General features: G+C 57.6%; 1 protein-coding gene across 7 annotated transcripts in view; it reads left to right on the forward strand.

The window, feature by feature from the left end:
* LOC115522343 (calmodulin-binding transcription activator 1) overlaps positions 1-13,840 on the forward strand; it is a 563,939-nt gene that overhangs the window by 336,799 nt on the left and 213,300 nt on the right. The window lies entirely within an intron of this gene.

Consider the following 13,840-nt stretch of genomic DNA (forward strand, 5'->3'; position numbering starts at 1 on the left):
AGCCCATGGGCTCCCGTGCACACAGGAGAAGCCTATTGGCTGGGCCCCCTCAGTGATGGGGCCGGCCTGGGGGTGGGCGGTGACACCCTGCTGTCCCCAAGGCATGCTCCTGTTTGTTCTGTTCAGCTCTTCAGATGGCATGTTATACAGCGCTTTCCAGAAGGGTTCAGATAGACTCACAGGTCTTTCATGGGGGCTTTGTGGGGGAGGAAAGAGCCGGTGGGCCTGGTGGGACTGGTTTGAGGCAGCTCTCCAGCACAAAGCTGCAGCTAGAGGATGCACAGGCCAGTCCCTCGCATGGTGGTGAGGCGCCCCGGGGGCTCTGAGATCCTGTGTGAAATGTACTAGAGAACCCCACCTTTGGCATCAGCATTGGTGCAAATACAAGGGGTCAGGCCCTGGGCCAGGTGCTGGGGATGCAGAGAGGGACCAGGCAGGTGGTGGCCCTGCCCTGGGGGGGTGCTTACAGCACACACACTCATGGGGGCCCAGAACGGAGCGCTTTGCAGAAACAATTGCCCTGGAGTTTTCCATTTTACGCATGTAGACTGTCGTGTAGAGAGACTCTGAATCAGCACACGGCTTCCGAAGGCTATTGTGGCAGAGGGCGACCCCCCGCCCTGCCAGTCCAGCCGTGCACATCCCACGGGGCTGGAGCCCCTGCCGGGCAGGGCGGCTCCCAAGCCTGTGCCCCTCAGCTGACATCCCGTGACCTAGAAGAGGTGGGGACCCATCCCCGCACACAGCCCAAGCCTGATCCCCTGAGTGGGAGGGACGTCAGGCACTGGCGTCATCAGCTTGCTCCCGGCTGCTCAGCACACGGGGGGCTGTCAGTGGGTACAGGAGGGCACGCGGGTCCCCGTGAAAAGTCCACACCGGCGGGTGCCAAACCTCACAGGCCAGCCCCGCTGTGCATCTGAAGGTGACGCCCGCCCCAGGTGACTGTTCGCATCTAGAGGTGCCCCGGGCTTTCTGGGAAATGTCAGAGTGTGCCGGAAGCACATCGCTCTTCCCCCCAGACCCCGAAACACACTGTCCTCATAGAAGATCTGAGGCCACGCTTCCCTCACCGCATTTCCTCGCCTCATATCCACTCTTGGGGCAGTTTTCGGGGCTTGGTTTTGTGCGTGCTAAGAGTGGGCAGTCACTGTCTCGGGTGGTCCTCCAGGAAGCACATCAGTTAGCCCCCAGTGACACCAGGACCGAAGGTTCCGTGCCAAAGTGGATCCATTTCCTGCTGGGGTCGTACAGGAAGCCACTGCCCTTAGGTGCTGCCGATCTAGTCCTGAGCACCAAGTACCCGCTTCCCGAGCCGGGTCCTCAGACGTGGAGGTGGCCTCCTTGGACACTGCAGGCTGGACAAGCCGCCCTCCCTGGGTGAGACGCTCACCCCGGGGAGACCCTGAGCTCTCTGGGCAGCGCCGTGACCCGAGAGCAAGTCAGGCCTTCTTGGTTTTAGTAGCAAAGACACTTTGTTCCCTCTGCACACGTGCCTCTGACCTGACCGAGCAAGAACCCATCCATTCAGCCTCATTCAACCAACCCAGGCTTCCCTTCTGGGAAGTCATTTATTTTGGGGTTTTTTTGTTTGTTTGCAAATAACCTAATGAAAACTCCTTTTTTTCTTCTTTCCGAAACAAAAAAGGAGACTGTAACACAGGTCCCACCTACACATCTGAAATCCTCCAAGCATTTCTTTTACATACAGCGCTTCTGTCTGCACGGCACCCTGAGAGATTGCCCTGGCCACCCCCGCCTTTGCCTGCACCGCTCTGCACTTGACCGGCCCCAGGAAGAGGCAGACTCACTCTGTCCGCCATCTTTCCTGTTCATAAAGACATTTCGAGGAGGGTCTCCCAGTGCCTGTTCATCTTAAGGGCAAAGGTGAGCTCCCAAGCGAGCTCGGGACTTTCACAGACACAAAGCAATAGAGGTGAAGGACATCTCCTGCCCTTGCTGGGAACTGCCGAAAATAGGCCTCGATCTCCCATGTTTGGGCTTGGAGTGGACGCGGGGAGAAAACGGCCCCTGGCGTGTGCTCTACTGAACGTTCCATTCCGCTGTTTGAAATAGGACCTGCATGTGCATTGTTTTGGTCATTAGTTAACGTATCTGGGTGTGGAGAAAGCGAGAGAGCTAAATAATTACAAACACTTCAGAGATGTGTTTTTTTTTTTTTTTTTTTTTTCCCACTGACTAAGGTTAAAATGAATAGTGTTGATCCGTTGCCCAGGCAGTAGGCTTGTTAAAGGAAATGGTATTTAAAATGATTTTTGAGCCAAAGCAATTTGGCTGCTCCGAGGCGTCCTTTATCTTTTGCTTTCAAGAGGATAATAATGTTTAAAAACGAAGTCACTCATACCATTTCCTGTCGGGAAGCCAGCTCAGTGATGGGCAGCTCTTCCTCGGGTTTGTTTACTTGCTCCATGATGGAAAATGCAAACTTAATGGGCTTCCTTCTGGAGAGCCCTCGGTGTTCCGACAAAACAGAGACCGATGCTGTGGTTGAATCCGTGTCTTCCGCTGAAGTCTCTTTCCTACATTGTTGCTGTGGGACTTCCCCCCAGCTTGGTTTGAGCCTGCGAGCTAGAGGCTCATGGCCACTAGCTGGTTCCAGGGATTGAGTGGAGGGCTCTGTCTGGATGGAGCACTCTCCCATTTGGCTATGGGGCTCCCTCCCCAAAGAGAACATGGTGGGTCACCCCCATTGAAAGGTGCTAAGCAAGTCTTCTTGGGTAGGGGTATTTCCTGTGTATCACTGGATTGGGTACAGCTGGAGCATAGGCACAGATAAGCTGACTTCGCCATGAGCTTGGGTAAAGGGAAGGAGATGTTCCAGTAGACCCGCTCTGCCCTGGGCTGGGCTGGGCAGGGCTTAAGTGGGTAGTGTGGCTTCTGAAGTCCCAGGATTCTCTGCTCAGGTGTGCACATGACCAAGTGCAGTCTGCCCGCCTGCCTCTGGCTCACAGAAGCCTAAGGCAGCTCGGGAGGCAGGAAATGGGATGGAAAGAACTTTCCACGGCAGTAAAATGGGGAGGAAAACACCTGCTCCTCGGTGTTGCCCAGCGCCTGGCACACGACAGCGGATCTATTGTTCGAAGTCTTTCTCTGACCTTTGTTTTATTACTGGAAAGCATAGCCTCCATTCTCCAAGGAATGGCTGGGGAAGAGTTTATCCTCTTGGCCACTTCCTGATCTAAGTCTGGCTACAGAAGGAGCCCGTAAAATGTAAAATGTATGTGATGTGAGGATGTTGTGGGGAGTCTGCGGTCTTGCTGTGTGTGCTCTTTGCTCGGCTTTGGGGTCACGTGGCACCTGAATGGGGGCAGGGTTGCTGCTGAGGCCACGGCCGTGGCAGGTGGGCCAGTGGAGACATGTGGCTTCGCCCCTGTGGCTTTGCACAGCACCTACCGGCCTCTCCTTCTCTGTCTCATAGGGATCCTGGCAACCTCTAGCATCCTGAGGCTGAGTGGGGTAATTTAGGACGGCCGCTGCTCCCTTGGTGCATTTTAAACACACTTCCAAACTCTGTTCATTTTGCCTTTGATGGGGAGGTGGCCTTCTGGGTTTTTCTTTCAAGAGATGCAGATTTAATGGACTGTGATTTTTCTCCAGATCTGCTGTTTAAAAAAAAAAAAAAAAGGCAGCATTAAAAAAGCAACTCAGAATTTCTATTTACTCAGGGAAAAAAAAAAAACCTGCTTGCTATTCAGGCCCTAGATTTTCCTGGGAGATTAGTGTACTTGCCTGCCAAGATGTTAGCTAAAGGAAAACACATTTGCTATAGATCAGAAATATTTATCCTTTTCTGGGCAGGAGATCCGAAGAAGAACTTCATCTGAATGTATAGCACCTGGAAATATGAATGAATTCAATCTCCTGAGCTGTGGGCATCCTCCAGAAAGGCCAGTCACTGAGCAGGGGTGTGCAGGGGGAACAGGCAGTCTGTGGGAAGTTGAAGCCATGAGAGGGGTCGAGCAAAGCTGCTGGGCTGGGGGAGGGGTGAGGTCAAGGGTCAAGAGGCCCCAGTCCCAGATGAGAGCTGGGGGACTCAGCTAGAAGGACAGCGGTGAGGATCCCAGAGCCTGGCAGCCTTGACTGGCCAGCTTGCTTCGTCCTGGGACAGAGGGCGTTGAGCCTGCCCTGCTTTGTATGTTCTTGGAGGGGGGTTGGGGGCCAAGGTTGGCAGGTGACTTGGGCCAATCCCACTCTTGCTTCTTGACAAGAGAGAAGGAACCCCAGCTTCTGTTGAGCTCCGTGCTGTCTCCCCAAAAAGGAAAGCCCCCATCCTTCAAAGTCTTCTAAACTTACCAGATTCTTCTTTGGTTGCTGCGGAAGAGTGAGAGACATGAGCTCATCAATGATAAAAAATCAAATCATTATTTCCACCCAGACGGCAAGCCTCCTGGTGAGAGACGGGGGACAGAAGTGCGCCCACAGACTGTCAGTTAGCAAGTTTTCACCTCTGGCTCTCTCGCTCGTTGGTCTTTATGATTAGGATTCATTTGACTCCTGCAGCTGTGCTCTGGGTTCTTTGAGGGGAGGGTCAAGTTCAGGGTGTGGGGGCAGGGAGGAGCAACAAATTCCCTGTGATGTCAGAGTCCCTTCTAAGATCTTTGGTGTTTGGGACCCCGTTTTCCATTCCTAGAAGTGATTTGCCCTGACCACCAGCCAGTATCCACCCTGCTTGAGCAGAGCAGGGCTTGAGTCCAAGGCTGTAGGGCCCTGGACACGTGGCCTGTCACTCCGAGGGCCGGCAAGGTCTGGCGGCAGGGCAGGGGTGGATCGTTGGCTCCTTCCAGGCAGAGAAGGATCCTCTCTGGTCTCCAGGGGCCCCTGGCCAGGTGGGGAGTAAAGACTCGAGGATCTGCGCTGGGGGGTTTCTGCTAACAAGCGTTCTGTTAACCAGAAGCCCATACCCTTTCACACGGAGCCCCTAGATCTCTTTCAAACAGAATTACTCCCAGAGCTTCTCAAGGATAAAGCAGTCCAGGAAAGACTGCAAATCCTGGGAATTTACAGTAGGGCTGCATGTTTTCAGTTATCTAGTTTGGTCCTGTTCAGAGGTGCCTCCTGGCTATAATTTAATCTCAGGTAGATGAAAGCTCTTTTCCTCTCCCTCCAAACGAGGAGCGACTTCCTCCCTCTCTCGTGGGCCGGGGCCAGCTCTCTGAGACTCCCCAGGAGCCAGCGGGGCGTGGCCCGAGCAGAGCTGGCCATCCGGACCCGCGGGGACGACTCAGAGCAAACGCGTGGTCCTCGTCTTTGTTCAAGGTCGGCCTCAGACAGCTTGCCTGAATAGTCTGGGGCGTCTTTGTACTTGAAAAGCAGCCCCACGTATGGAAAGGTCCACCGGAGAGAGAAAGAGGTGTGTGTGAGCCGGTATCGGGCTCCCTGTAGAACAGGGCCGTATGCGGGACACGAGAGCTTGTGTGCGTGACTTTCTGGGTGTGGAGCAGCCTACAGACGGGAGCTCTGAGTGTGAGGGCACGGGTGTGAGTGTGTCAGCCCCAAAGAGTGCACGGAAGGAAGGTGTGGCGTACGTCAACTGGGACCGTGAGCCCAGCACAGCCTGCACCGGCTGCTGCATTTGGTTCCACGTGGGTTGACACACGTGTCCGGTCTCCCTGCAGCAGACAGGGCGGACGTGGGCGCAGTGATGCAACACCCACTTGATACCGCAGTGATGGCCACCCGGCTGAGTGTCACAGCCGCCGCGACATTTCCCTGGAGACCGGCCACCAGCGTCTCATTCGTCTAGTATCAGCCGTAATTAAAAAGCAGTGGCTCGGGGCGCCTGGCTGGCTCAGTCGATTATGCGTCCGACTCTTGGTTACAGTTCAGGTCATGATCTCACGGTTCGTGGGATCGAGCCCCGCGTCAGGCTCCACGCTAAGCACAGACCTGCTTGGGATTCTCTCTCTCCGCCCCTCCCCTACTCGCTCTATCTCGCTCTCCGTCAAAATAGAGAAATAAACACTAAAAAAAAAAAAAAAAAAAAGTAGGTGGCTCCGAAAATAAAGGTGGAGAGAGAGAGTGGCATCCTCTCCCCAACCTGTCGTCTCCTTTAGAGGAAGATGCTGGGGGCGGGAGGCGGGGCGGTGGTCATGCCATCCATCCTTCGGCCTCCCAGAGCCTGTGGTCCAGCTTTCCCACGAGCTTGCTGACCCCGGCCCCACCTCCCAAGGCTGCTGGTCGCCTACATGGCCAGGTTGGTGCCCTCGATGTGGATGCAGCCCAGGACTCTCCATGCTGGGGATCTGCAGAAACAGTCTCTTCCTGGGTACGGCCTGAGGAGAGAAGTCATACTGGGCACCACCCCCGGGGCATCTAGGGCCAGGACACATAGCCAAGCCCACCAAGGCCACTCTCCTTCATTGCACTGAACAGTAAATGCGTTGCCTAAGATATTCATAAAGAAGAGTGCGGCAGGCTTGCCCGAGGCAACTCACCTGAAGGGCTCCCCGTAGGGCTTATCTGGCCGCAGTAGCTGCTGGGGACCCTGCCCCCTGGAGGATGGAGCCCCTTCAGGCTGCACTCCCCACCCCATCAGCCCTGATGCTGGCCATGGGCGCTGTCCTGTCGTTGAGCGACGTCTGGAGCTGGGGGCCACCACCCCACTGCTTGTCAACAGTGCGCCCAGGGACAAGAGCCCAGCCCCGTCCGCCCCGATTCTGAACCATTACTCTGCCCCTCACTCATCGGGGAAGCTCAGACGGTCATAGCCCATCCCTCAGAGTGAGAAGGACAGCCCTGTCCCTCCACGACCGTCCACGGTGCCGTGCCCACCGATAACCTTCTGCGGGTTCACCCCGGCACGTTGCTGGTATGATGCTGGAGCCGTCACCTCCCACCTCGTGCAGGCCTGCCATTCACACTTCTATTTCGTGAACATCATCACGTGCGTTTTCTCACTGCGCCTTATCTCAAGGGGCTTATCTCTCTGGGGGGGATCCAACCACGCAAAGTCAGAGCCCAGAAGGGAAATATGCTCCGCTCATTATTGGGGGTATACTTACACTGAACGTGGAATTTCTATCTGAGACTCCGCCTTCGCTGGTGTCATGGTCTTGTCTGGGAAGCTCTCTGCTGGGGGCTCTGCTTTTGTACCTCTTCTTGCCTTTCCATCTGTTTCGGCCCTGAGTACGAGTTTGGCGATTATGTGATGGGTGAACACCCAGTAGGACCCAAATGCCTCAGCTGCCCGTAGCTCCGTGGGGGTCCCCGTGTCCTGCAGAATCTTCCCCGAGCCCCTCGGGCCTCCAGCTCAGGGCCTCCTGTGCTGGCAGCCAGCCTGTGCCTCTGGAGGCTGCAGAGGGGGCTGGGAGGAAGCCAAGCGATCCCAAGCCCCTGGGGAGGAGACTGCCAGCGAGGCGGCCCGGTGGGTTTCAGCTCTGAGTGAGGACACGGGGAGCCACACTGCAGAGACTGCAGGTTACTAGGACAAGTCCAAGGTCAATAGAAGCCTCAGAGGGAGGCTGCTAGGATTCACACAGCAGTCTCCATCCTCCCCATTGCCAGATGGAAGGAAAAAGCCTGGCCCCCTAGAGCCCTAGCTCTCGGCTTCCCTCTGGCCCCCAGCCAAGGACAAGCCCAAGCCCGCCTCTGTGCAGAGAAGTGGCCTTTGAGAAAGTGTGTCCTCTGCCCTGGGAAGGAACATTTGCAGTCAAGTCTGTGCATGGAATTTTTATTCCTCTAATACAGCCTGGGCAGGATTTAGTACACAAGTTCTCCAGAGGAAATGCATTCAATAAAAATTTGATGGGCTCCGGCAGCTCAGCAGAATCTCCTTACGAATTCCAAGTGTTTGTTTGGTCCCTGGCTTAGGCAAGAGCCCCGCTACGGCCTGCAAATGGCCTCTTTAGATGGGGGCCCTTGGAGCAGGACATGCCCCCAGTGCCTTGCTTCCTCAGGTTGGAGAGTGGGGAGCCTCTCGGAGAAGGAGCTAAGCCCCCAGGGCTCTGGGAGCTCAGGGAATTGCTCACCAGGAGATGAGGGCTTGGACACTCGCTGGGGGCCTGATGCAGATGGGAGCCTCAAGTCGGTTAAGGAATAGAAATGAATTGCTGCGAATAGTTGGGGGAGTGTAGTAACTGTTCATTTATTGTCTTCTGACACTTCTCATGGCTCAGCTGAAGGCTAAAGGGCTGAAGACAGGTGCGTGTGGTCCCTGCCCGGGTGTCCCGTGGGAAATGTGTGCTGGAAGCCAAGCTTGCTGAGGGCGACATGGGGTTCGACCCACCTCTGTATTCTCGGCTCTTAGCCCAGGGCCTGGCACAGAGGGTGAGGCCAGCGAGTGCCAGGTGGCGTTGGAGAGAGGTCGGCCGCACCGTGGGCCCTCAGAGATGGGGGAGCCTGCTGGTCACCCTCTAGAAAACTCCAGCCACAACCCCGTACACCTTCGTCCTGGCGAAACGGGGCCGGGTCACTGGAAAAGTGCCCCCAGGCTCAGCAGCCACTGCAGGGACCAGAGCAAACGCCCACGGCGCAGAGGGCCTTCCTGCCTGGGCCTCTGCTGCAGAAAATGTAGCTGGAGACGGGGAAATAGCAAGCCAGAGAGTGTGCTTGCAAAGCGGCTCTCAGGCCTCGGTGCAGAGTGATTCCCCTGCAGTGCCCAGCGTCGCGTCCTGGAGAATACAACCAGCCCAGGTAGCGGCCAGGAGGGTTGGCCTTCGTGTGCCCTTGGCCCAGCCCCGGCCGCCGCCCTCACCCACGGCTCCCAGAGGGCGGACCCTGGGGGCAGCTCATGGCAAGGACACAGAAGTAGGGTCTAATCTCAGATCCGGCATTTACAGGGCAGCTCCCGGCAAAGAACTTGACTCCCCTTAGCCCATCTACACATCTGTGCACATCCCAGGGGACCACATTTGCCAAGACTTAGCTCGGAGACCTGTTTTTAAGCCATACTGGGTGGTAAGCAGAACCCAAATCCATAGGCCATCCCTGGCTTTCCTTCTGGTTCTGGGGAGCCATGCCAGCTTTTCTTCTCGTGGTGGTTTCCCCTCTCTCCCAGGGTCCCATGTGGCTCCCGGTCACTTAGGCATGCAGCCATCAGAAGGCGGGGGAGGCTCGCCCTCCCGTCTGCAGTTTGAATCACCCCGGCAACACCTTCGTCCTCATGCCCTGCAGATGTGACACATCCAGGCCTTTTCAGGCTCCATCCCCAAAGCCGCCTCCGTCTGCTCCTCTTTGTGTCTGGGGCGCAGAGCCGTGCAGGGGGCAGTCGTGTTAGCTGTGGCAGGAAGGGCTGAGAGGAGGCCGGAGCCCGGGGGCCCATGAAGGAAAACACCAGGTGACGTGATGGTGACGTGGGAGGGAGCTGCCTGACCCCAGAGGGCTTGAGGATTTCCAGGCACAGCCAGAGGGGGTCTCCTGGGCGGAAGAGGACTGTCCCCACTGCCCACGTCAGTCATGACCGTTTAACCTGAACCCGGAGGAAGGAGCCCGTGTCCCCACCCAGACTTCGGGTAGCAACATGCACTGCTGTCGGGGCCCCACGCACGGGGACACCAGCGCGGGTGGAGTGAGGGGGTCCGCTTCCCGGGGTCCGCAGGGCTCTGCTGCCCAGGAGGCCTCAGCTGGAGTAGGATCCTGTGGCCACAGCTTCTCTGGCCCGAGGAACCCCCAGGTGTAGCTCCTGGACACCCAAGTGCAGGGGTGCACCGCTTCCAGCCCTCCCGCCCCCTGTTACCCGGGCTTGACCTCCACCTTCACTGCTGCACGGGGCTCTGGCTTCCCTCTGGCGTCCAGGTAACGAGATGAGCCGGGCAGACCTGGGTCAGGGAGGAAGGGGACCCAGATCGGACCGCTCAGCCTCCGTCAGACAGTACGGGCCCCACAGGCCCCTGCGTGCAGTTTCCTTCCGAAATTTACCTGGTCTCTCTGCTAACTCCAGCATCCACACCCTCGGGCTCCCAGAAGTGTTGGCAAGACAACCTGGGAATGTCCTTGGGGCCACAGAGGGGGGATCCCACAGCTTGCCAAGGTGCTCCCTGCCCTTCCCAGCCTGGGGCCAGTTCCGTCCACCAGGCCCCTACCTACATCCATTCCTGGGGGTCCAAATAGACCGGAGGCACGTCCCAGTCCCTCTGCCATGGTGCTCGGGGTCCCCTGGGTCGGCAGGAGGCAGGGTACGTGTAAGGTGGTGACGGGCATGTGAAGGGCAGCAGTGAGTGCTGGCTGAGGTCCTGCCAGGCACACCAGGCCCTGTGGGCACTTCCCCTGCATGACCCCCTCTGACCCTCCCCACCCGGTGAGGATTCTCAGGTGACAGGATCTGCCAGCCGCCTGCCTAGCCTCCATGCTCCAGAGTAGAGGAGGGGCGGGCGGGCAGGGCCAGGTCGGGTCATGTCGGGGGAGGGGGGAAGGAGGAAAACCACAGAAGAGAAAACTCCATTAGACGCCTGTGGCCTCCCTGGCCTTCATGGTCAGGATTTGGGGCAGGAATGGAATGAACGTTCCCGAAACCAAAGACAATACTCCCAGGGCTTTGAGGGAGGGTGGGGGTGGGGGCCGAGTCCCTGGTGAATAGGGTCCTGAGCCAGCGTCAGCCTGGCCTGAGTGCCCGGCTCCCCACTGGGGTCCCCGAGACACACACTCACACCGGCTCACCCTACGCACGCACACGCGCACAGACACGCGCACGCCCACCCCCGCGGTCACATGCTACTCCCACACCTGCACGCATTGCCTTTCACACTCGCTCTTGTGTGTGCACACACAGTCTCACACTTACACACGCGCGTTTTAGTTGCCTTCGCACTCACATCCACACACCCATTGCCTTCCACATGCCCGTGCACACGCTCACACGCGCCCCCAAGCCCTCAGGCCCCTGCTCTCCTGAGCAGCTCCTGCACAGTGCCCGAGGGCCCAGCTCTGGGTCTGGCGAAGCCAGTGGCTCCTCTAAGCAGCACTTAGCTCTACTTCCTTTTTCTCTCTCCTTTGGCGCCTGGAAAACCCCAAACATTCCCACGAGGGAAAACAGGCGCTTTATTACCTCGCGGGCTCAGAACACCGCATCGCAGTAATTGAAAGTGGCTTGACTCAAATTGCATTTTCTGAGGAGCCGTGAGAGACAGGCATGCGGGAGGGAGGGAGGTGGGGGTGGTGGGCTGCTTGGAAGGCTGGCACCGAGCGGGCACGGAGTTCTGCGCCCGGGGCCCCAAAGGCCTCCCCCGGGCCGCCACCCCCACACCAGGCCAGAGTGCACCCCACAAATGGGATCCAAGCTCTGGGAGGGCAGACACGCCTGCCGCCTGCACCGGCCTCCAAACAAGCCTCGCCCTGGGAAGGGGCCTCGTGATCTCCCTGCAGGTCACCCGATGGCACCCAGCAGCCATTCGGCAAGAGTTTGTTGACCGAGTGGCCCCCTGGACCCCCGCGGACCCCTGTCCTGGCCATGGTAGACCCTGGTGGGTGCCAGCAGCGGGGAGAGGGCCCTCCTTCTCTGTGAGTCCTCTGGAAGCGGGGATGGGGGCTGCTGTGGTCTGAAAAAGCGTCCTCAAGGCGTCCGTGACTTTGACTTGCTGTTCGTCGTTACGGTGACTTCAAAATTGCACGTGGCATTTAAGAAGAATAGGCCAAAGGGGCTTAACATGGGTGGGAAATGCTGCTTCAATGCCTCTGTTCATCCACAAGCATGACTCCCCACAAAACCTACACTCCCTGAGTCATCCGCGTGTCCCCGGCAGCCAGCACTGAGCCCAGCTCGTGGCAGATGCTTGCCGAATGGAATTGATGAATGAGGAAGGAAGGAAGGAAGGAAGGTTGGGAGGTTGGGAGGGAGAGTCCCAGGACCCGAGGGAGTAGGAATGTCAGAGAACATCCATCCCCAGCCCTTGAGGAAGGGAGGAGGCTGCCACAGTGTGGTGATCCCCAGGGCCCCTGTCTCTGTCCTGATTTCTGCACCGCGCTCAGCCAATGAGTAAGAAAGCGAGGGCCCTTCCAAAGGATCAGCAGAGTCCTGGAAAACATGTGGATAGACGGCCTTGGCCTGAGACAGGAGCCAAGTGCTGGCTGGGATGGGGGGGGGGGGGGGGAGCAAGCAGGACTGTCCTTTACTCGGCCACATCACGGGCTCCTGGATGCCCTGCTGCGGGGCCCTCCCAGGCAGGACAGAGGGGAGAGGCCTGCGAGTGAGGCTTGTCCAGGGGCTGCTGAGCCCAGCTGAACGGGTGACCCCACAACCATTTAGTGATAAACTCGTGCCTCTGGTGAGCAAGCAGTTTACTCCCCGTGGCACTATTTCAGTTTACATGGGAGTGCGTTGGAACCTTCTTACACACACGTCTGTTCCATCAAACCAAATGGGGGGCACTTTCTTCCCCCCGTTCGGCTCTATCCAGGCCTCACGCTAAAACTCGGCCGGGAGACAAACAGAGTGGCATCCGGCCAGAGGACAGGGCCACACGCCTCCTCCGGGGCTGGGTGTCACTCGGGGTGGGGGTGGGGGGGGCACCAGGATTCAGGGTAGAGACCAAACATTGTGACAGCGATTTGATTTCTGAACCGCTGGCCTCAACTGACTTTATAGTCTGCGGACACTTGTACCATTTTTTCTCCTCCTGGTTTACTCTGTTTCTGGATTATTGTCTGTAGGTTTCAAAATGGCCCAGGATCCCTGAGTGGTTTATAAATTAGGGCCGTATCCTGGGAGCACCCAGTAGTGCTGATATATTTTAGGTGGTGTCAGAGTTTCTATTATAAACCCCATTTCTCAGAGGTTTACAACTTGGCCATAAAAATGCACAGAGGCCGGAGGCTGATGCCGCTGCCTGAGTCCCTCCCAGGTCCCCAGCAGGGACATCCAGCAGGTGGGCCACAGAACAAAGGCTGGGGTGGGAGGGCTCCACACCCGCACCCCACCCGCAGCATGAAGGGATGTGAAGACGGGGCCTCCCTCCTGCTGGCCCACAAGCTGTGAGCTCCATCCAAACAGCCTCACAGAAAGGAATGTCACAAGCTAGCAAGTCCAGTCCTGAGGGCAGGAGGGCCACCGATGGGGAAAAACGTGTGTCTGCCGGTGAGTCTCTCTTACAGTCTCTGACTGTCCTTCTTAGGTCGCTCTGCCCCTCTGGGGCCATTGGCTTCCCTTTCTGCAAGCCCACTGACCCAGAGACCTGATACATAACCTTTCCGACCAATTTCCACACTAGGAAGCGTCTCCACGCTCCGTACCTTAGGGCTTGATGTGACGCTCCCGTTTTCAATAAAGCGCTGGTGATCGGGTCGCCCGTTTTGGAGAGCGGAGGAATAAAGACCGGCAGTTCTTAGGCCCAGGGAGCTTGTGAAAGAATGCCAGCGCCTGCTCCCCACCCCAGGAATTGATTGGCTGGGTATGGGGCTGCCCAAACAGTCAACAGTCCTCAGGCCAAGTCCCAGGCTGGTGTCAGGGAAAGGCCCAGCCCTGGAGTCAGACCCCGAAAGTCTGATGATGTTTCCACAAGCCTCTATCCCCAGAACCTGGCCAGGCCCCTTCTTGTCACTGGGGCCCTGGGCACCTGGGACGTATACTGAGACTAGGAGCCCGGCGGCTGTCCCAGTCCCAGAGCGCAGCTTCACAGAGGGAGCCCCTTCTAAACCTTCTCCCCGGAGCCGCAGGGACAGAGCCCAGGCTGCAGGGAGCCCCTCTTGTTTTCTCCAATTTCTTCTGAGGCTCTGGGATTTCTGGCCCAGACTTGGGAGTCACAGGCTTGCCTGGGTAAGCAGAACCACATCCCAGGGTTGCCCAGCTCTGGGCCCAGCTGCTACGCAGAGACTCCTGCCTGCAAAGAGCCAAGGTCTTTCCTTGGTGGAATGCCAGCTGTCCACCCATGAGCACGCTTTTCATTCATTCATT

This window comes from Lynx canadensis, chromosome C1 (assembly GCF_007474595.2).
Source record: "Lynx canadensis isolate LIC74 chromosome C1, mLynCan4.pri.v2, whole genome shotgun sequence".
Lineage (NCBI taxonomy): Eukaryota > Metazoa > Chordata > Mammalia > Carnivora > Felidae > Lynx > Lynx canadensis.